The 22,059-nt window shown below is 41.1% G+C and overlaps 1 long non-coding RNA gene across 6 annotated transcripts in view; it reads right to left on the bottom strand.

Annotated features, from left to right (window-relative positions):
- Positions 1–10,560: 10,560 nt before the first annotated feature.
- The window catches only part of LOC132351676 (uncharacterized), a 378,428-nt gene continuing 366,929 nt past the window's right edge, over positions 10,561–22,059 (bottom strand). For all 6 annotated transcript variants that reach the window (XR_009498456.1, XR_009498452.1, XR_009498453.1 and 3 more), the window contains 2 exons: positions 12,840–12,913; positions 10,561–10,705 (listed from right to left, as the gene is read on the bottom strand). This is a non-coding gene — a long non-coding RNA (uncharacterized LOC132351676). The remainder of the gene's footprint in view (positions 10,706–12,839; positions 12,914–22,059) is intronic.

The raw sequence follows: 22,059 nt of genomic DNA on the forward strand, positions 1-22,059 counted from the left end.
ATGAGAATTAAAAAAATCTGTCCACTACAGGTACACAAAAAAGATGATCAACATCGCTAATCATCAGAAAAATGCAAATCAAAACCACAATGGGATATCGCCTCACACCTGTCAGAATGGCTATCATCAAAAAGAACACAAATAACAAACTGTTGGCGAGGAAGTGGAGGAAAGGGAACCCTTGTACACTGTTGATGGGAATATAAATTGGTGCAGCCACTGTGGAAAACATTATGGAGGTTTCTCAAAAAACTGAAAATAGAACAACCCAGCAATTCCACTCCTGGGTATGTATCTGAAAAAAACAAAAACACTAATTGAAAAGATACATGCACCCCAATATTCATAGCAGCATTATTTACAATTGCCAAGATATGGAAGCAATCTAAGCGTCCATCAACAGAAGAATGGATAAAGAAGATGTAGTGTACATATACAGTGGAATACTATTCAACCATGAAAAGAATGAAAATTTGCCATTTGCAACTTGGATGGACTTGGAGAGTATTATGCTAAGTGAAATAAATCAGAGAAAGACAAATGCTGTATGATATCACTTATAAGTGGAAGTTAAATAATACAACAAACTAGTGAATATCAGAAAAAAGAAGCAGACTCACAGATATAGAGAACAAACTAGTGGTTACCAGTGAGGAGAGGGAAGGGGCGAGGGGCAAGATAGGGGTAGGGGATTAAGAGGTACAAACTATTATGTATAAAATAAGCTACAAGGACATATTGTACAACATGGAGAATATAGTCAATATTTTATAGTGACTATAAATGGTGTATAACCTTTAAAAATTGTGAATCACTGTATTGTACACCTGTAACTTATATAATACTGTATAGCAACTATACTTCAATAAAAGAAAAATATTTTTAAAAAGGCTGTCCACCTGCAGAGTTGCCCTTATAACTGGGTGAGGTTTGGCAGCAAGCTGGTCACCCACTGCTTAGTGAAGATTGTTGTATGCAAATCATCATGAGTCCAGTTGGTTTATAACCCCAAATTCAGCCGCAAATATGATCCCCAAGGGCAAGGTCTTGTCACTCACTATAGGGGCTTTCAGTCTTGCAGGTGATCAAAAAATGCTGCAGACGCCAGAGATGGGAATAAAAGATTCATTGATCCTTTTCTTTCCCCAAGGCTGCTTTTTGTGCCATTTATGTTTATTGAGAGAAGAAAATGAGGGCAGAAGTTTCATAAGCGTTGTTTTTTTGTTGGTCATTTTGTTGTTTTTTCATAAGGGTCAAGGCTTGGTTCATTTGTATGTGATTTACATTCGCTTTTTGGAGACCGTAATTTTGTAAGTTAACCTGAGATGGAACATGGTGAATCATGGAACCTGCAGCATCTATGCAAAGCCTGCCTCTGACAGGTGAGGTCTGCAGGAAGTCCTGCTCAGCTTCCTCAAGTGTGACCACACTCAGGAGATGCTTCTTTGTGAATGTTACTAGATGAATGTTATTGTTCTGCTGTAAAGTTTAGAAGTGTATTTTAAATAATTATTGATAAGTATTGATACCTGTTTTCCATTTAAAGTGGTAAGAGTGACTTTTGTTCTGTCATACGTCTATTTAGGATTTTAAAAAGTTACTCTAAAGAAAATATAAAATGAACAGTAATACAGATGGTATCCAACTGAGTCAAACATCTTGAACTGGTTCTCCAATGATAATTTGTATTTGAGAAACCATGGGTGAGTAGAGAAAACTTTGAAGAAAAGACAAGCTATTTGGGCTCCAGTTCTAGCTCTAGTGATTTTTCTGTGAAAATGTAGGCATACCATGTTACATCTCAGTTCACAGATTTTCCAATCAGTGACAGTGAGGATGATGTTACATAGTGGGAGATATCGTCTTCTCTCTCCTTTATTCCACTCATGAAAAGCATCCTTATTCTTTAAGATTTACCCTACCCAACTACTCTCTGTTCAAAAAATGTATTAACTTACTTACTGTGGTAATCATTTTGTAATCTACACATATATCAAACCATTATACCTTAAGTTGTATAACACCTTAAAATTATGCAATGTTATATCTCAATTTTATCTCAGTACAGCTGGAAAAAAATTGTGTAAATATTTTAAAATGTATACACACACACACACATACACAACACACACAGTAAGGGGTTGAATGACGAAATGAAAGACTTGCTTTTCCAAGAAAAGCATGCCATCAAGTTTCCAGAAAAGAGGAATTTGTTGGAAACCCATCACCCTCTGTTGTAACATCAGTCTCGATCAGAACAATATCAGTTTTTATCGAGGAGCTGCCATTTAGAGCAGAGATCTGTAAACTACAGCCCATGGGCCACATCTGGCCAACCACCTGTTTTTGTAAGCAAATTGTTATTGGAACACAGCCACATTTGTTCAGTTACATATTTTCTATGGATGCTTTCAGGCTACAATGGCTGAAGCCTGACTCAACTAATACAATAGACAATATAACTGGCTTGCAAGGCAGGAATCAGTCACCTCCAGCCTGTGAATTCCTCCTAATAAAGAAGAAAGCTGAAGGGTCAGTAATGAGGGGTAGTTTATTCAGTGCAGGCCTCCTCATTTTGCCTGTTTGACATTCATGAACCAATGTGGTCAGAGAGAATATTACAGCTGGTATGGGAGCAAGATATATCATAGGACCTACCCCCATTCATCAGAAAATAAATCCCCACTTGTAAATGTTTTCCTACTTCCATCAAGATCACAAAAGATTACTAATACTACAAGTCAATGTTATTAAAAATGATATTTGAATCAGTAAATTGCATGAATGATCAGTAATGCTGAAAACCAATATCTTAAGCCCTCAAAGGACCTGCAGTTTGACTTCTGAGTCTAAAAGAGGCATTAAGTCTACCCTTAACAGCCAGTGAACCCAGGGAGGGGATGAGAAGATAAGAAAACTGGAGACTGGTGAATAAGACTCTGAGTAGATGAGAAAGAAGACTCTTTGACTCTTCTTAAGTCTTTGAGGTTGCACTCATTGGGAGATTGCATTATTGGTCAGGAGATATTCACTCTCCTTGCTCCAACACCGTGGACAGGGCATAATTCCCAGCCTCCATGACTGGGCTTGGCCATGTGACTTGCTTTGGCCAGTGGGCTGCAGGTGGGAAATGACAGAAGGTCAGTTTCAAGCTTTGTGTATTTCTAATCTATCTCTCCCACTCCTGTATTCTCCGTGAGAAGTGGATGTCCAAGTGTCTGCTGCTGCTTCAGCCTGGGTCCAGGAACGAGAGGCACGTGGAGTACTCCTCAACCTGAAGTGCAGGCAAGACCCAATCCACAGACCAAACCTGACCAGCAGACCCATAAGCAAGAAATGAATCTAGTAGTGAGAGGCCGCTGATATTGGGGGTTATTTGATGCTACAGTAAATCTGACTAACACAGTTCACTTCTTTGCCAATGAGGCTGTGGAAATGGTACGTTTATTATCAGATTTGTAAATTAAACACTTATGAAAGCTTGAACAGTAACTAAATGCCCATTATTTCATTTTGCACATAAGGAAGCTGAGATCGGAGAGTGAGTTGCCCAAAGGCTCTAACAAGTCAGTGGCAGAGCAAAGAGAAGAGGATTCCTGCCTTGTAATACCTAACTCTTACCCTGATTGGTTTGATTCATCATTAAGTCAGTCTTCTTAACCAACTGTGAATTTAGCATCGTAATCTAATAAACACTCCACACTCCATGCTATGAAAAAGTTCAGAAAGTGTTATCAGGAAAAAACAGCTGAGTTATTTTTAGATAAAAATAGGTACCAATATATCAACATTGCACCAGATCTCCTCAGAAATTCTCCATGAGATCACGGCCAGATGAGTCCTGACACTAAATACAACCACATTTTATTTTTCAGCCTAAGAGTTAACATTCACACACTCCAAATGATGTTCCAGATTATCTTTCCAAGCAATCTAAATGGTCAGCAGTGGTGCTATTCCCCAAATAACTCAGACATATGCTCAGATTAGGCAATAGACTACATGATTCTTATCTGCTAGTCCAACATCAGATGGCTGATTTTTCCTATATTCTTAGAACTTCAAATTAGGAGAAACTTTTGAGGTTATATGGTTCAACGTTCTAACAAACAAAGCTGAAGTTTGCGGATCTGAAAGATCTGGTTTAAAACCCCACCTCTGCAAAGAACTAGTGCATGCCCTTGAGAAAATCATTAAATCTCTCTAAGGCTTGGGTTTTCCATCTGTAATATGGAGATAACACTACTACTACTTCAAAAGATAGCTCTAGAATTAAATTAACACAGATAATCAAAGCACATGGTACAATATGTGGGACAATGTAAGCATGCAATAAATATTAGCCATTAATATCATTATTATTATTACTGGATCCTCAAAAGATGGCCATTTGGCCTACTTTTTGAAAATCAACTTTATTGAGGAAAAATATGCATGCAATAAAATGTACCCCTGTTAAGTACATGGTACAGTTTGGTGAGTTTTAGCAAATTTATACATTCATGCAACCACCATCACAATCACGATATAAAACATGTCCATGACACTAGAAAGTTCCCTTCTAACCGTTTAAAGTCCATCTGTCCCAGCCCCAGTCCCGGGCAACCACTAATCTGCTTTCCACTAATCTGGGATGTCATTATAAATTATTGTTTCCTGCTCTAAACTTTTACATAAATGGAATACTGGTATATGTATTTTGTGTCTGAATTCCTCTCCTCAACGTATTTTGAGATTCTTTCATGTTGTAGAGAATATCAATAGTTTATTCTTTTTTATTGTGAGTAATATTCACCATTGCATGGGTATATTACCATTTCTTTATCCATTCATTTGTTAACAGGCAGTTGGATTGTTGTTCCATTTGGGGGCTAGAATGAATAAAGCTGCTCTGAACATTTGTGTACAAGTCTTTTTGTGGACACATGTTTTAATTTCTCTTGGATAAATACCTAGGAATAGGATGGCTGATTGATGATATGTGAGTGTTGACCTTTATAAGAAATTGTCAAAGACCTCTTCAAAGTGATGATAGTATTTCATGCTTTCACCAGCAATGCGCAATAACTCCAGTTGCTCACACCCTCACTGATACTTGATATTGTCAGTCTTTTTAATTCCAGCCACTTTAATAAGTACATTGGTAACTTATTGAGGTTTAAGTTTGCATTTCTCTGATGACAAATTAGGTAGTGTATCTTTCTGATATTTATTTGCCATCATTATATCTTTTGTGAAGTGTCGGTTCAAAACTTCTACCCATGGAGAGAAAAGGGCAGGTATTTTATTATTATTATTATTATTATTATTGAGTTGTAAGAGTTCTTTATATATTCTCGCTATATATAGTTCTTTATATATATTCATCTATATATATGGCAAAGGGCTTTTGTTTTATTTTTTATATATATTTTATTTTTATATATATTTATTTTTATGTATATTTATTTTATATATATTTTATTATATAATGTATGCCATATACATATACATATATATATATAAAGAGACAGAGAATATTTTTGTCCAATCTGTACATCCAGCCTATTTTAAACATATTAAGGAAATGTCACTCTCCTCCAAGACAATTCTGAAGTTTTATGGCTCTATGTATTAGGAATCTTGGGCTTACATAGAAAAAAAGACCATTTCTTTAGAGCAACGATTGACAGACTACAGGCAAGGGCCAAACCTGGCCCACAGCTTGTTTTTGTGAATAAAGTTTTATTGGAACACAGCTATACTCATTCGTTTACATATTGACCGTGTCTGCTTTTGTGCTACAAAGGCAGGTTGAATAGTTGCAACAGAGACCACAGGGCTTTAAAGCCTAAAGTATTTACCATCAGTCCCTTTACTGAAAAAGTTGGCCAACTGCTATTTTATAGCATTGGCCTGTTTGTTCTAATGCAGCTTTTGGATAACAGAAAAGAAATCTGTCACCTCCTTCAAGGATTTAAGACAACTTTTCTGTCTCCCCTTCTTTTCTTCAGGCTTAATAAATATCTCTCACCTTTTCCCAAAATAGGTTTTCAAGCACCAACATCATCTTTGCCTTCCTTCAGCTTGTTAGTTCCTATTAAATTGCCAACCGCAAAGCTATCATAGTCTTCCTTGTGATCAAATCACTACAGGAAATGAGAAAACCATTTACTCCTTTAACTTGGACTGCACAGGTTTTTAACAACCTCAACCTATGGCTTCAATTAGAAATGTGGTCAGTTATAACCCCAAGTGTTATTCTACTGAGAGAGATCTCCCCCAAGATTCTTTACTCATTCGCCCATCCGTTCATTCAACAAACATGTGAAGTGACTCTTGTGTTCAATGCATTGTATAAATGGTTATTTAAACCCAGATGCAAGATGCTGGATTCATACCTGTTCAATTCTATGAACTATGACTCGCATTCCAGCACGTCATCTATGGCATGGGCTATTGTTAAGATTATCTGTTATTCTGCAACAAACTGCTCTAAATGCAATGTGTAAATAAAACAGTAACAATTTGCATAGTTCATGAATATGCAATTTGGGCCAAACTCAACAGAGAAGGCTCATCTCTGTTCTATGTGGCATCGACTAGGGTCCTCAGGCACCTCTCTCTCCACGTGGTCTCTCCAGCATGGCCAGGGTAGCCATCCAAAAGCTCATGTCTTAAGAGACAGTCAGACTGAAGCTGCATCACTGTTTCTAACCTAGTTTTATAAATGACTTAAGCTCGCTTCTCCCACAGTTTATTTGTCAAGGTGGCCATAAATTCCTGCCCCATTTCAAGCCAGAGGGAGAACTAGACTTCACCTCTTGATGGCATGTGAAAGAAGATGTAGACAGGTCTTAAAACTGCCACAGCTACCATCACTCTAATTGGAATGATGGTTCTCAAGCCGGGGCCATGAGGAGCTCTGAGAGTCCAGGAACTGAATTGAGTTTCTCAGTTGAGTTTCTCCACTGTAAGGACAGAACTTTAACATTTATTCTCCTAACCATCTCTCTCAAGAAGTAAATATTTATTTCTGTGTATCTGCGTCCACTTAGGAGGCTCAGAAGCAAAAAAACAAAGCATTCCACTGGCCTGTGTAAAACAGGCTCTTTCAAGTTACTTTTCTCCAGTCTGGAATCTGTGGCCTGGAGCTCAGCCTCAGGAAGACGACCTCGATGTCTTTATGATTAAATTCAAAGAGGAGAATAAATGTTCCTGCTCTCCTTGGGCCTCTGAAAGATGCCATGAAATTTTGCCTATGTAACTGGATAAAAGGAACTCTTTATGATACGTAAATTTTGCCAGCACTGTCTCCTTAAGACATCTTCTCAGGCTGGCAGAGAGGTAATGCATCCTGAGTGCCTTTAAAGTGAACTGGGCTTTTCTATTTTTAACTAGCATTATTTTTTTAAATGTTAAATATGAATCCTATTACATTACTCAAGGAAAGGTGGATGGAAGTTTGAAATAGACCCCAGAATTGTTAACTTAGAAGCAGCGAGGGTGCTAAGGAATACAGGCACGTGAATTTTGAAATTAATATCCCAGCTCCAATGACATCAGTATGAAACCTGAGGAAATCATGTAACCTCTTCGTGCCTCAGTTTCCTCATTTGTCAAGTAGGAAGAAGCCAATGATAAATACTCACCAATGTTCCGAGTGACTTTCAATAAATGTGGAGGGCAGAAATGCTTCGGGATTAACTTCTACCCTCCGGGCCCCAACAAGGAAAAAGAAAGAGCAAAATAGAGCAAACGTGGGACTTAGAACTAAAAGTTCTGCTTCCAAATAGCTTTATGTAACCTCTCTGAGCCTCTGTTTCCTCATCTATAAACTGCAGGTGGCCATCCTTGTATGGCCCATATCCCAAGGCTACTGGGCTAATCAAATGAGATAATGCATGCAAAAGAGCACCATAAACCATAATAGCCTCTGCATCTGCATCTGTCAATGGCAGTGTTAGAGAAAAAAAAAAAAAAGTTGTGTGAGTTGATCAGGTTCTAAGGTAATAATATTGAGAAAGTGGGAAGAAAGGGCAGGAGTTGGAACTCAGCTGAGCTCTCGCCTTTTGGTCTGAAGCGATAAAACAAAATATCTGGAGCATGCAATGATGTGATTACTGGACATGTATTCTACGAGACAGCAGAAAGGGGAAAGGAGGAAGGGTAGGGCTAACTCGCTCGGATGGAGGACCAGCTCTATCCATACCAGGCAATGGTATGAATCCCGTTGCCTGGTTCTGATCCTGAATACAGCTCTTCTAAGCTGCAAGACCTTGGCAAGATAATTAAACATTGGGATAATAATAGTGCCCCTCCACGGAGTTGTCGTGAAGATTATATTAGTCACTGCAAGTGCTTAGAACTTGAGTGTTTCCGATAAATACTCAGTATATGTTATATTTATTCATTCATTTATTCCACTCAATTAACACATACTTATTGAGTGTTCAATCTGTGCCAATCCCTGTTTTAGGAACTGGGCATATAGTCATGAGTAAAACAAAATCCCTGCCCTCAAGTAGCTTGGAGTGTGTTCTAGAGCATTTCCAGAAAGACAATAGACGAATTCTTATACAGGATGTCAGTTCAGGGCTTCCCTGGCGGTCCAGTGGTTAAGACTACACCTTCCAATGCAGGGAGTTCGGGTTTGATCCCTGGTCGGGGAGCTAAGATCCCACATGCCTCGTGACCAAAAAAACCAAAACATAAAACAGAAACAATATTGTAACAAATTCAATAAAGACTTTAAAAATGGTCCAGTCAAAAAAATCTTTATCATCCATGTACAATGCTTGGTGTCAGTCGATTTATCTCTTGTAAAAATAAAATACAGTGTGTGTGTGTGTGAAGAAGAAAAAAAAAAAATATTTCACAAATACATAGTGAAGATTAATCTCACTTTGCTTTCTAACTTCTACCAAAATATTTGTTTTCCTCCATGCACACTCATTAATTTTTGATTTTCTTACTGTTTAATTCTTTTCTTTTTGCATTATCCATCTGTACCATTGAATTATCTGCTTGTCATTTTCTGTAAATTGATGCCAAGTCTAAATGGTTTAGCCCTGTACCATTTCACTCTTTTATGAGATTGCATTGGAAATACAATTTAATCTTGAAAAAAAAAAAAAAATCTTTAAAAAAATGTTATGTCAGTTCATGATAAATACGATGGATAAAAGTAAGATGGGGTACAGGCGATATGAGATTAAGGGGTTGCAATTTCAGGTAGAATGGCCAAGGAGACTTCCTTGATCTCTGATATATTGAACATGTAGGCACAGGTACGGTGGGCTGCCCAGATACACCTCAGGATGTAGGCACTCATTCCGCCTACTACCAGGACCTCTAGCTGCTGCTCCAAGACTCAGTCAAAGAGAGCTTTCATCTCAGACCATTTCTCAGAAGGCAGCCTGCATCTATGACTGGCCAACATGGAAGTACAAAAGCCTAACCATTTGTCCTCAGCTGGGACAACTCTGAAGGGCCATCCCAGCTCCCTGTGGGATTGCTGGAGGTCTCCATTGAAACTGCATCATGGAACAGCTTCTCCCTCTGCCCAGTCCTGCATCCCTCCCCGTGTTGTTGTTGTTTCTGAGCTCACCCCCCAGTCAGCCTCCTCCACACAACCCTCAGAGACCTAGACTCTCTTTCCCAGGAAATCTGACCTATGATGAAAGCTAAGTAACTTGTACAATATCTTTCAGCGAAAAGCGGTGGAACAAGGATTTGCCCCCGGGGCTGCCTGCCTCTGTGGTTTGGGGCCTCTTCTGTTGTTATCAGCAGTGGTGCATTCCACTCTGTTCCAGCCAGTGAGGCAGCAGGAAACTTGGAATTTCTTGGAATTTCTGAGCAACCCAGAGCAGGAGGGTGGGTGTAGCTGTGGATAAGAAAAGGAGAGGAAGTGTTAATTTCAAGAGCAGAAGACATTAAATTGAAACCCAATGATGATGAAAATGCACCAACACATTTTGAAAAGAAACTTGTGATATTTTAGAATTTGACTCATTTTTTTGCTACAGATTCTTAGTCCTCTTGTAATAGATGTACAATGGTTTATTTTATATATTTAAAAAATAAACCTCTTTCCAACTAAGTTCTAGCTTTAGTTTGGTTTTCTATCAAGTCTGTTTTCATACGTTTTAGAATGTCATTTTTATCTTGGGATAAAGGAACTTTGGGGAGCCCCAAAATGTGATCTTCCTCCTAATCTCAACGATGTACTTATTATTTTTTTTTTTTTAATTAATTAATTAATTTATTTTTGGCTGTGTTGGGTCTCCGTTTCTGTGCGAGGGCTCTCCCCAGCCGCGGCAAGCGGGGGCCACTCTTCATCGCGGCGCGCAGGCCTCTCACTATCGCGGCCTCTCTCGTTGCGGAGCACAGGCTCCAGACGCGCAGGCTCAGTAGGTGTGGCTCACAGGCCCAGTTGCTCCGCGGCAGGCGGGATCCTCCCAGACCAGGGCTCGAACCCGTGTCCCCTGCACCGGCAGGCAGATCCTCAACCACTGCGCCACCAGGGAAGCCCAATGTACTTATTTTTATATCTGGATGCCTTGAAGGATACCTGCCTTTGGTTCCGCCTGCATCCCAGATACAACAGGTCCAGAAGCTGGCAATATGGTAAGTAGACATCCCAGACTGGGAAAAGGAACACAGAAATTCTTCAGGTGTTGGGGAAGTCTTCCTGAAGCAGTGTCACAAGCCTCTGGAGAGGAATCTAGGAGACAAAAGAAAATTAGAGTCACTGTAGTAAAATCTAATGGAGAACAAAAACCAATAAAAACATCCAGGACCTGAGGAAAAGAACTAATTCCAAATTTACATAATTTTTTATAAGTACTTTGGACCCACTCCAGATGTATGTTTGCAAACTGCATTCTCACAATACCTCTATACGGAAGGGGATATTAAATCTACCTTAAAGTTGTGTAAACTGAGATTCATGGTAGGTAAGTGACTTCCCAAAGTTTATACTTGTGAGTTGAGAGTGAGTACCTCAACCCTGACTGGCCAATACCCAGTGCCATGCCCAAAAGCAGGAATTCATTTTTATGATCCTTAGAAATACAACTCAGGGAAAAAAATTCCAGTTCTTTCATTGTCCTACTCTTTCCTGCCCTGAGATGCAACATTGTAACCCTTGTTAAACTTGAGCCAGGCAAGTGGATTCTTTGAGTTCATCTGCAAGTATGTGTAAAAGGATCACCCTCTCTGGAGGTACAGTTGTTCCCTTTATCTGTGGTTTTACTTTCTTCCGTTTCAGTTATCCATGGCCAACCTTGATCCAAAAATATTAAATGAAAAATTCCAGAAATAAACAATCGATATTTAACTTGTGTGCCTTTCTGAGTAGCTTAATGAAATCTCGTGCCACTCCACTCCTTCCTGCCTGGGATCCGCAGCCATCACCATCATCTGCTCCTGGCATCCAATCATCAACATCATCACAGTTCAATGATCCAGGATCACCCGAAGCAGATGATCCTCCTTCTGAAGTATCATCAGAAGGTCAACAGTATCCTAACACTAGGTCATAATGCCTACATCATTCACCTCACTTCTCATCATAGGCATTTTATCATCTCACAACATCACAAGAAGAAGGGTGAGTACCGTACAATAAGCTATTTTGAGAGAGAAAAAGAAAGAGGCCACATTCACATAACTTTTATTATGGTTCTACTTTATTATTAGTTGTTGTTGTTAATCCCTTACTGTGCCTAATTGATGAATTAAACTTTATCATAGCTATGTGTATAAAGGAAAAAAACATGGTATGGTTCGGTACTATCTGTGGTTTCAGGGCATCCTCTGGGTTTCCTGGAATGTATCCCCCATGGATAAGGGCCAACTACTGTATTTGTAAAGACTAAAATCTCTTTTGCTCTCCCAGAATCTTTTAGACCTCCACTGTGGCACTAACATCAGTGGATGAACTCTACATTATCAGAGCTGACACAGAAAACGTTACAAAAATTTTAGTTGCACAGCCACCTTCAGACAAGTTCCAGCCTCCCCTAGAGCCAATGAAAAGAATGATACATTGGTTCTGAGTAAGAAATGATTAAAAGAGAGGCCTAATGATATCTCTACTAATGACTCTGAATTTTACTTATGCAGTGTTGGCCTCTTTCCATTTCAGAATCTTGGATGAATGTCTAAACCCTGGTAATGCCTCAGAGCAAATGTTACCTAATCTCTAACTGAAGTTTATAAGAATTCAATGGAATCCTATCTGGCAGAAGTATGAATTATGAATTACTTTTATCTTCTGTTTTCCTTGAGTAGTGTGTCCTTGAACATTTAATCTCTCCGAGCCTCAGCTTCCTCATCTGCTAAATGGGGAGATCAATGGTCGTTCACTTATTATGCAGGGCTAATGTGAGCAACAAATGATCTCATATTGTGTGTCGACTGTTTAATGAAAAAAAATTCTAATCATATTCCCTCCCCACTTCCCCATGCTCAACAGCCTTTGGGAGTTGCCAGTTGCCCAGGGCAACCACTTGAGCTTGGTCCTCCAGACTTGTCATGAGCTGGCTTCTACGCCCTGCCTCTTCAGGCTCCACAGTACAACCTTCCTTCTCACCACAGTCAAAGATGCCATTCCTGAGACCCTTTGCTGACTTTCACTTTGCATTGCTCTGTTCAGTCAGCTTCCTCTCTCTGAAAACCCCTTGCCCTTTCCTCTGTCTGCCTGGTGAAATCAAGTTCATAATTTAAAACACCACTCTCAAATGTTCCCCTAGAGAAACTTTCCCTGCCCCTCTCTGGCCAAGCCCTGAGCTCTACGGAACTTTGTCCATACCACCAGCCACGACCAAAAGTGTTCTGGCCATACTCAAGCTTACCCCCTGGGATTAGCAGAATTACGATCCAGCAACTCAGGTCTCCTGGCTCCCCTGCTCTCTTTCCACAGATGCTTCTGTGAAAAAAATACAAAATTATTCTAGGAATTGTGGGAGACTCTGATGAATGCCCAAGACACTTATTCCATGTTTTACAGAGCTAATCTACCCAGTCATTCTAATAAAATTGTGGAAACGCAATTGGCCAGATCCTATGACTCACTCACCGCTGGCTCTGGCTCCTCAGATAAGGCAAAGAGAGCTGGGTACGGAGCTTACCCAGATAATAAACCAGAACAAAAATGAACTCAGGGGCTGTAATTCCATCAAGGGTCTCTGATAGTGACAGAAACCCCCAAAGCAGGTTTCTGTGGTCACAGGAAAGACCACCTCAGTGAAATCATTAGTCCCTGCCATATTTGGCTTTGATTCTGACAGTGACAAGACTCACCAGATAAGCCCACTGGTTGCAGTAACAGATTGGGTTTGGGCAGCAAGGCTGTCCACAAATGAACGATTCACTTTACGTCAATGAAAGCACATGAATCTCCGTTTAGTGGCGCCTTGAGTCCACAACCTCAAAATAGAATTGCACCTCCTCCAACTAGAAAACCTGTACGCAAAAATTGAAATACATCAGGATGCATATAAGTCACAGGGAGAGAGCTTTTGCTGTTATATCCAACTAGCCATAAATTCTCATCAGGCATTGGATGCCAAGAGAATCTGTAGGCAAAGAGAAAGTGGGAACAAAGTGATGACTCTGCCTTAGAATAATAACATGGAGTCTTTTGCGTAACATTGTACAACAATTATCTTAGTAGATCCTCACAAAATCCATAAACATAGGTGAGTAAGCAGCATAATTGTCCTCATTTCACACATAAGAAAAATGAGGCCCAAAGATTGTGAATGAATTTCCCAAAGTCACGCAGAGGAGAGGCTCAGGGCTAGAAACAGTCCCCAGTCTGACCCTTTTCCACTCCACTAAACAGCTTTCTACCCAGGGGCTTTCATGCACCATCAAATAGAGAAAATCAGAACCACTGAGCTTCTATAAAAGAAAGTGGAAAGTACTACATTCCAAAGGAAACTGGTTGTTTCTGAAGCTATCAGGTGATAATATTTTGTATTATTAATAATAAAGCCGGACTAGGTTTTCTTATCCATACTTTTGGTCTTCACTCTCCACGGAATGTGTTTTACTAGGAAGAGACTATAGTGTATCTGGAAATGCATGGGATTTGGCATCAGACATGGGTCCAAACACCACCTCTGCTATTGACTAGCTGTGTGACTGAGGACACATTAATTGCTTTGAATCTGAATTTCCCTATCATGAAAATAGGGATGATAATAGATTCATCACAGAAATAGGGTAGGAAGTAAGCAAAACAGCATGGGAAAAGTGCTCCACAGGGTGTACCTAGCACATAGTAAGTCCTCAAAACTGTCTGAATCTGGAGAAACAAGTTCCTTCACCACGTCACATCTGCTAATGACGAGCAGAGCACTCACAAGCTCTTCTAAAGACTGGCTTCGTGCAGTGCGGCCCCACCAGGGCACTGCTCCTGGCTCAGCGTCTCACACTTTGGAAGCAGGGGCACATTCACGATGAGGGAATCAAATCATTGTCTTCAGATCTCTGTCATTGGGCGAGGAATTAAATCGGCCTTTTTATCCACCAGCAAAAGGGAAAGTCTTTCTTTTCTTTATTAACGGAGTTGCTGACTTATTAGTTCACATGAAACATGTCCTAAGCATCTGAAATAAACCCCAATACTGGGAAAGTGCTAGATGTCAGTTAAAATTTTTTGAGCACCTGCTAACTGCCAGTCTCTCTGTAAAGCACTTCCAACCACATTGGCACACTTGAGCCTTGCAAACATCCCTACAAGTAGATTCTCTCCATTTTACGAGTTAGGAAATGGAGGCTCAGAGTCGCCCAAGGTCACATAGCACCTACAGTAGCTGAGCCAGGGTTCCACCTCTAATGTTCTTCCCCTTTCCTTTAGGACGAGGGCTCACGGCCATACGGCTCCCAAGTCTCCATCAAAGTCAGCATCCAACAGAAAGTACCAAGAGTGAGCAGGGACAGATGAGAGTGAGAGAGGCCCCCATCACTGACTCACGACCAGGGGGAATCCGTGTCAGACCTTCATGCACTCTGCCTCTTTACTTGTGAAATGGAACAGTACCTTACTTGGTTTAGATTTAAGTCAGTCTCAAATTACTAAGTAGCCTGATTCATTTCAGAATTTCGCATGTGTAGTATGTTTCCCAGAAAGCCATTTGGAAGACTAGCCTTTCTTTAGGTTTGCTTTTGATTATTTTACTAAGAGAAAAATCTTCTTTTTTTTCACATTCACCCAAAATTTATGGAGTGAATGCTATGTGCCTGGCATTCTAACTAGGTTCTGGGGATAGAGAAACCAACCAGAGAGACTCCATCTCTGCCCTCATGGAGCTGATAGTCTACTGGGAAAGACTGGACTACCAATCACCAAACTGTAAAAGTGATCATAGAATCAAAATTCTGATGAGTGCCCCACAGGAGTTTAGGATGCAACTAGTGCTATCAAGGGACATGCCGCAATCTCGGGGTCAAAGAGGGCTTCCCTGAGAAAATGATGCTTAAAGGGAAAGCAGAAGGATGAGTACAAGTCAGCCAACTGAATGAGGGTAGTGATACCCCAGGCAAAGGAAACAGCACTTGCGAAGTCGTGGAGTCAAGAAGGAGCAGGACTTGTTTGAGGAACTGAAAGGAGATCAGAGTGACTAAAGCATAGAGACCCAAAATGGAAGGAAAAGATATGAAAACCGGGCCAACAGAAGGACGGCATTGCTTTCAAAAGCACTCATCGGTAATGGCTTTAGTCCTTGTGAACATACACGCTCAACCCCACGCACATGCTCTGTAATACAGCTGATATTTACAGATGTTAGACCTCAACAAATGAAGGGTTCAACTGATTAACTTTTTTTCTCCTTCTCTTCCTCTTCCACCTTCTGTTCTTCTTGATCATGATCCTACTTTCTAAGCATGGTAGGAAACATAGAGACAAGGAATTTCCTAAGAAACTGTAGGTGTTCAAAGGGTACAAAGTTCCAGTTGTGAGATGAATAAGTTCTTAGGATGTAATATGCAGTGTGATGACTATAGTTAACAATACCGTGTTGTTTACTTGGAAGTTGGAGGAGAGTAGATCTTGAAAGTTCTCACCACACACACCAAAAAAGGTAACTATTTGAGGTCATCTTATTGTAGTAATCACTTCACAATATACCCACATAGTGAATCATCACGTTGTGCATCTTAAACTTACACAACGTTATATGTCAGCTGTATCTCAATAAAGCTGAAAAAGAAAACAAAATTCAAAAACAGTGGAAAAAGTCTGCTTTGCACAGCCTCACGGACGTCTCTAAGGGAACACGGTATAACCTTAAGCAAAAGCAATACATTTCAGGGATTTTTCCTTTCTTCTGCATAACTGGAGTGTTTAAACATCTCAGAGCACTTATAGGATTAAAGGGGGTAATGTACATAAATCTATTGAGTGCAGTGACCGGCACAAATAGTTATGTACTAAACGCCCCCTTCTTTCCTACCCAGATGAGGTAGGAAACAGGAAAGGTGCATTGCTTAGGTGGGACTAACTGCTGTAACAAAGAAATTCTATGCACAATGGCTCAAACATGAGAGGAATTTACTTTTTGTTCACTCATGTCTAAAATGGGTGTTCCTGGCTGGCGGCCAGATCTCTTCTGCACACAGTACAGGGACCTTCATTCCCTCTCAAGTCTCCATCAGGTTCTTCTGCCTCAAGTTGGCAGAAAGGATAAAATGTGGAGGAGTACTGCCCAGGCCAGGCCTGAATATCAGGGCCCTGTCGCGTGGCCACACCTAACCGTAGGAAATCAAGTCCCGCAGGATACCTGGGGAGAAGAGGGAACGGGGGTGTAAGTGACTGGCCAGCTGTCTTGGCCACCCCACCAAGATGAGAGGGAGCTCTTTGTTACTAGCCTAAGTAAATTAGCGTACCTACAAGTAGGTACTACACACCTCCTTCCTGCAGCACTCCCTTGAAGTCTAGGGCAGGTGTGGCAATAGCAGTGAGTAGCGCCATCTTCCTCCCAACCTGGAAGCTCCTGAGAGCATATTAGCAGCCTAACTTCTCCCTCTCCTTATCTCCACAAGCATCCAGTCACCGGATTTGTTTGCTTTTCTCTCCTAAAATATGTGAAAACCCTTCCTCTTCCTGTGATGACCTCCTCTGCCCTTTATCTTTACTCCCCTGATTCATGGCAACAGTTTCCTTGCGTCATCTCTAGCCAGACTGGCTCCCGTCCATCCCATCGACTTCGGACTCCAGTCCCCCCTCCTAGCCAGGGCCACCAAACGCACTTGCCACTGGCCTGCTTTAATCCTATACTTCGTATCGAAGTTTGCAGGATAACGTCCAAAGCCCCTAATCTGATAGCTGACAGGGAGTGGCCCTGCCTCCCGTAGAGCCTAACCTTTCTCTGAGTCCAGCCTTGTACCTACCTGTCTGGCAAATTCTTTATGGTGCCCTGCATACAGCCGCCAGGCTTTCTCTCCTCCAAGTCCTCTTTGCTCCTGTTGACCTTCTACTGGTATGCATGTATTTAAAGTCCATCCCAGGCATCCCTAACTCCTGCAATCCCCCTGTGACCTTCACCTTGCTCCTGTGTGTTCTCCAGATGCCCTTTGTATATATTTCTTGCTGAACTATCACTGTAGTGATAATGTTTATTGGTATTTCATCCACCCATCGCGCTATCCCTGACACTCCCAGCAAGTCGACAATTTTGAGAGCCTTGAACGTCATTCTAAGGGCTTGGAGGTTAACCCTGGAACGTAAGAGGAATTGCTGAGGATTTTTGATAAAGGGAGTGATACAATGTAGTCAATATTTTAAGAAGATAAATCTAGGGGGAGACCACAGGTAGATTATGGGAAGGACTAAATGTATGCAGGACCACTTGTATGGAAGGGAGAAGACCAATTCAACCAGATGCTATCTGTGTGACCTTGAGCACACCACCTCTCAGAGTCTTGTTTTATTTATGAACAAAACGGAAATAATAAATCATGCCGAACCGTCTCACCAGGTCAATGTGAGGTCACTGCGGAATAATATATACTAAAGTGCTTTATAAAGTCCAGTGAAATTATTAAGGCTAGTAGTTAAAATCCAAATAAATCCAAAGTGAGACACTCCTACCATGTCTTCAGCCTCGAATAGAGTCCCTTCTTGAGGTCAGATGCGTCCCTGGACTGCCCAGTATTCCCCTGTGCGATGCGAGGCTAAGATTATCCCTACTTGCCTGTCGTCTGTGAGCTGACTTCCAGTATCTGAAGGGTTGTCATGCGAAAGAATGGGATTAACTCCACGGAGCTGTGTGACGGTTACCAGGAGACAAATACTGACTCAACCTAAGGAAAAACTTTCAAACTGTCAGAGCTGCCCAAAGGCTGCCTGGGGCTGGGAGTGCAGGTGGGTGGGCCGTGAAACCCTTGAGATTAGAGATGATGAAAACAAAGCTGGGAGACCATGGTGGCCGAATCCACACATCAGTAAGGTTTGGACTGGTCGGCTTCTAAATGTCCTTCCAATTCTAAAACTTCATTGTCTGCTGCCCCTGGGGACGCCTCTATAACTAGGCATGTTACTCACATTGTCAGTTTATGACATGAAACGGTTGATTTAGAGTTTTCTCTCCTCCACTAGACTAGGGTCATCCAAAAGGCAAGGACTGAGTCTCCTCCAACCTGGGATTCTCAGTGCCTGCAGCAGCTTCTGGAGCACAGTAAACCCTCAGTAAGTGCTGGTAGAATGAATGGATGGATGAGTGAATTATGCTGGGTGTGTTGGGATGATGTCTTTAAGTTCGGGCTAAGATGAGTATTTCATAGTGAGGCTTGTGTGTGATCATGTTGGTCTAGATTGATACTTTCCAACTTGGAGTCCTTCAACTCCTAGAAGTCCTATTTTCAGTATTAAGAAAAAAGCTAAGGGCTTCTCTGGTGGCGCAGTGGTTGAGAATCTGCCTGCCAATGCAGGGGACACGGGTTCGAGCCCTGGTCTGGGAAGATCCCACGTGCCATGGAGCAACTGGGCCCGTGAGCCACAATTACTGAGCCTGCGCGTCTGGAGCCTGTGCTCCACAACAAGAGAGGCCGCGACAGTGAGAGGCCCGCGCACCGCGATGAAGAGTGGCCCCCGCTCGCTGCAACTAGGGAAAGCCCTCGTACAGAAACGAAGACCCAACACAGCCAAAAATAAATAAATAAAGAAATTAATTAATTAAAAAAAAAAAAACAAGAAAAAAGCTAATAAAAGTCGGGTGTTTGCCCATGTTACAGAGTGCCCAAAATTCAAAACCACCCAGTTTCTCTGCATTTAGCTGGGAATTTATCAACTTGGTGTGGTCACTCTTTATCTCCTATAGCAAACCATCACACTGGAACTTCAGACGTATCATCTCATTTAATCTTTATGTGAAACCTGTATGTTAGGGCATGCTGTCTCTAGCTTACAGACAAGAAGATATGGGCTCAGAGGGGTTTTGTGACCTGCTGAGTAATGGAGGTTTAGAGCGTCAGAGGCAGAATTTCGCCCCAGTTCTGCCTGGCCTCTAAACTCACGCTCTCCCTACGTAACACTCGGCTTCATTTCAGAGAAGAAGGCTTCTCTGATGTGTGTGTCTTTCACTGAGATTCTTCAGATGGGGGTCAGTCTTGGCAATTAGCATTTCCTTCCCTTTGATGAGAACAATGGGTTCTCATCTTCCCTTCTGACCACTCAAAAACCCCTGAGTTTAACGAGAAGGCAGACGCACTATCCACCAAATTATACCTGACCTCATAGATTTCCCAGCCTCAAAAACCCCCCAACACCACAAGCCCCCTCTTCCAGCTGAATCTCCTTCTTACCCTCAGATGTTATTACATAGAAGAACATCAAGAAGTCTCCCAGGCCCTCTATTCCAGACCTTATATTTTTCTAGTGTTGACAACTTAATACATGTCCACACTTCCTTTTATGGGGAAAGATAAGACTCTGATGGTAATCAGAGCACCAGGGTAGGAAATGCCACATTCCTCCATGTAAATATTTGACTAAGCTTTCTCCGGGCCATGCATCATTATGCCGAGCCCCCAGAAAAACTTCAGGTCCACAGATCTGCAGGTGAGATACCTTGGCAATGAATTATGAGAGGGCTTGTTTAAAAACCAAGGCCAGAGCAATGTATTTCTGGAAGGGGTGAGGAGGCCTGCTCTACGTGACCAAAAGCTGTTCTGAGAAAGCCAAGAATAGAGGCTGGGTCTCAGCTGGGCTGGAGTTTCTCCTTCAGTCAACTAATCCCTGAAAAGAGGGACCTGTTTGGATGGTTTTTAAAAGAAGAAATGACTGCAACTATGTAGCTAATGTCCATGCAGGTGAAAAACCAGAAGCAACCTGAAGGTCAATAAAGAATTACTTACATCCACCAATGCAGTGGGCAAACAATAATAAAAGTATTGATAATCATAGCTAACATGTATTGATTGCTGACAACGTGCCATTATAGGTTCTTCTCATTTAATCCTCACAACATTGTCCTAAGGTCTCTTAAATTGTTCATTACGCCATTTTACAATTGAGGCAGAGAGAGGTTGAGTAACTTGGCCAGGGTTGCCCAGTAAGCAAGTGATGGAGCAGAAAACTATGCAGACATCGGAAATTCTATTATAAATGAATATCTGTTGACTTTAAAATATGTTCATGATATTAAAGGGAAAAATGCAGTTTCCCATATTGTGTGATTCCATTTTTTTTAAATTATGAGAAATGGAGAACCATGGCTACTATTAAAACACAAACACACACACACACACACACACACACACACACACACACACCCCAGAAAATAAAAAGTGAGGAAACTGGAAGTGTAGAGAAATTGGAACTGTTGGTGGGAATGTAAAATGGTGCAGCTGCTGTGAGAAACAGTATAGGCATTCCTCAGAAATATAAAAATACGATTATAAATTTTTTGATCTTTACATCTGGAAACTATATATTGTTGCTGCAATAATTTCTTCTTATATTTGAGACCAGATGTGTTGGTCCTAAAGCATGAAAACATTGCCATCAACATGCTGTCCATCTTCATGGAGGCTCTGGACGATAATCTATTTTTGACCTTGTAAAGGTAGACATTACTCATACCCGAATTGTGCCCTGAAGAGCATATTTTGTGCAGCTAGTCATCTGAGGCCAAACTCTTCTATTGCAGGCATTCAAAAAATGGCTTTCCCTATTTTTTCTTTTGTTGCCTGTGCTTTTGATGTCCCACTTTTTTTTCTAATGGCCAACCAATTCTAAAGTTCAGCTTTCATGAACATCATTGAAATAAACACTTCTGTGACAGGCTGTGGTTCATTGCAAAGCTGTTGTGAACAATTCCACTTTTGGGTGTATACCCAAGAGAATTGAAAGCAGGATCTCCAAGAGATATCTGTATATCTCGTAGCAGCACTATTCACAATAGCTAAAAGGTAGAAGCAACCCTAATGTCCATCAGTGGATGAGATGTTCTCTACGTACAATAGAATATTACTCAGCCTTAAGAAAGAAGGAAATTCTGATACAACGTGGATGAACCTTGAGGATATTATGCTAAGTGAAATAAGCCAGTCACAAAAAGACAAATACTTTATGATTCCACTTATATGAGGTATCTAAAGTAGTCAAATTCACAGAAACAGAAAGTAGGATGGTAGTTGTCAGAGCCTAGGAGGAGGGGGCATAGAGAGTTATTGTATAATGGGTTCAGAGTTTCAGTTTTGCAAGATGAAAAGAGTTCTGGAGATTAGTTACACAACAATGTGACTATACTTAACACTAATGAACTATACAGCTAAAAATGTACCTGTAGTTAAGATTCTTTAAAGATACCTCCATAACAAGAGAAAAGCAGTGAGGGATAGTGGAAGTTGGAATACAGGGAAAGGAATCAGTTGTCTGCAGAGGAACAGCATTCACCATGGCTTCTGCAGGTACCAAACAGGTAGGCTTTGTGCACTCCTCAAATTAGGCCCATATGCTCAGGTGCTCAGCCTTTGTGAGTGAGGGACTTACAAGGAGCCTGAATAACCAGAAACAGGGTGTCTTCCTCCATTAAAGAGCGTGGATGGCAGGAGTAGGGAGTC

Source organism: Balaenoptera ricei, chromosome 17 (assembly GCF_028023285.1).
Source record: "Balaenoptera ricei isolate mBalRic1 chromosome 17, mBalRic1.hap2, whole genome shotgun sequence".
Lineage (NCBI taxonomy): Eukaryota > Metazoa > Chordata > Mammalia > Artiodactyla > Balaenopteridae > Balaenoptera > Balaenoptera ricei.